At 42.5% G+C, this 2,172-nt stretch overlaps 1 long non-coding RNA gene across 1 annotated transcript in view; it reads left to right on the top strand.

The window, feature by feature from the left end:
- The first annotated feature begins 502 nt into the window (after positions 1-502).
- LOC135114453 (uncharacterized) overlaps positions 503-2,172 on the top strand; it is a 6,460-nt gene continuing 4,790 nt past the window's right edge. Inside the window, exons 1-2 of the long non-coding RNA XR_010275507.1 lie at positions 503-673; positions 1,943-2,051. This is a non-coding gene — a long non-coding RNA (uncharacterized LOC135114453). The remainder of the gene's footprint in view (positions 674-1,942; positions 2,052-2,172) is intronic.

The raw sequence follows: 2,172 nt of genomic DNA on the forward strand, positions 1-2,172 counted from the left end.
GTGTTTGTATGAGGAACGTCATTGTTTTGTTGCTGTTGTTTGTTGTTGATGTTGTTGTTGTTGTTGTTTGTTGTTGTTGTTGTTGTTGTTGTTGTTGTTGTTGTTGCTGTTTTTGTTATTATTATTAATTATTATTATTATCATTATTATTATTATTATTATTATTATTATTATTATTATTATTATTATTATTATTATTATTATTATTATCATCATCATCATCATCATCATCATCATCATCATCATCATCATCTATAACATCACCACCACCATCACCACCACCACCACCACCACCCACCACCACAATCATCATCATCATCACATTGCCCGCCAGTAGATCGCCGCAAACACTCCACTGATTTAATAAAGCGTTGAAACAATAATGTAGCTCGGCAGGAGTGTTTTGTTGGGTTGAATTTTAATCGATTCGAATCAGGGAGCGGAAGGGAAAGTGAGGAGCCCTTGGCGCGGCTCCAGCTCCTCTAAGGAAGAAGAAGAGGAGGCAGAGGAGGAGGAGGAGGTGGTGGTGGTGGTGGTGTTTTTGGTGGTGGTGGTTGATGGTGAAAAGAAAAGTGCAAGAAGATAAAAAGTGTTTGGGAAAAGGAAAGGAAACGTTTGAGTGGAGAAGAAAAGAAGATTCGAGAGGAACAGAAGGTGCACATGGAAGGGGAAGGTAAAAGGGAAAGGATCTGTAAATTCATGGAGAAAATTGCTGAGATGGTAATAATATTTATGAATTTTGCTCCCTTCTCTGTACGCGGGAACTGCATATTAAGGCCGCACATAGCTTATCACCGACACACACACACACACACACACACACACACACACACGGTAACTCTAATTCTGCATTGTTTATTATGAATATAGAGATTATTGTAAAGCATTGAGTCGTATTGCAATGCCTTGACGGGTTTATATTGGGTACGAAAATTTAATCTCCATTTTAATGTGCGACATCATTCATGAAACACAATGCTGCATTTCAACAAAGACAGTCAATACTTATTCATGTCTCCTTCGTCGTGGCAGACAAAGGGAGGAGGACGCGAGATAGTAAACAACAGGTAACTAACAGGAGTCACTGGTAAGGCTAATGAGAAATATTCCAGGATTTTAGTGACGTAACTGGATTGATTCTTTATAAGTTGAACACCCAACAAGACTTCCTCAAAGCTCATGATTAAGTGTAAATCGCCACTTATCATTCTTGAAGGAATATACTCGTACATTAGTATCACATCCGCCACGCGAGCTGTTGTTTAGATAATCGTGTTTTCTAAGTGTTCTAAGTTATATTTCTCGTAGAGGACTTGAGAACATCTACTATATCCTTGTCTTGAGTATTTGCTTCACTAGATATGTCAAGAAACCTTTAGCTCGTTGTTGGTGGTCCTATTGCCTTCCCGCGCCGGAACCAACACAGCACTGCAACCGACTGGACCTTTTGCTGGGCCGATCTCGGAGTCCTCTGCTCACTTTCGGGTCTCACTGTCTACGGTGACTTGGAAGACAAACTTCTTCATACATTGTCATTCATGAGAAGAAATAGAAATCGCTTTTTATACATCTTAAGATAGAACAGACTGATGTGGCAGCAAGAGAGTAGCAGCCCTAGTCTTCTAAGGGACTGACTTCCTTACACCTCGTTCGAGTGTCAAACTTGTGTCATTTAGTTCTGGGCCCACGAAACTTCTCTAGTATTGTTTGTTTTAGTATAACCCGCCCCCCCACCTCTCTCTCTCTCTCTCTCTCTCTCTCTCTCTCTCTCTCTCTCTCTCTCTCTCTCTCTCTCTCACACACACACACACACACACACACACACACACACACACACATACACCTCCTGCAAACCGTGAATGAGACGGAGTGAATGCCTTACTTGTGGTCTCTTCCTGTTATCTTCTGTCTGGCCCATTAGTGTCCTGTCTTCCGTGAACAGAATGGTTATCTGCTCCCGGACCCCCGCCGCCATCTTTCGGGGAGCACGATCTGGCCGCCGCTGCCGGGAGGGGGAAGGACAGACGTCGCTGGTGGATGGCAGTACTGGGGTAAATATAGTGGATCGCTTGTTGTTTGTTTTACTGAAGTGTTACGATGTGCAGCTTTTGTCACACACACACACACACACACACACACACACACACACACACACACACACACACACACACA

The sequence above is a fragment of the Scylla paramamosain genome, chromosome 27 (assembly GCF_035594125.1).
Source record: "Scylla paramamosain isolate STU-SP2022 chromosome 27, ASM3559412v1, whole genome shotgun sequence".
Classification (NCBI taxonomy): Eukaryota; Metazoa; Arthropoda; class Malacostraca; order Decapoda; family Portunidae; genus Scylla; species Scylla paramamosain.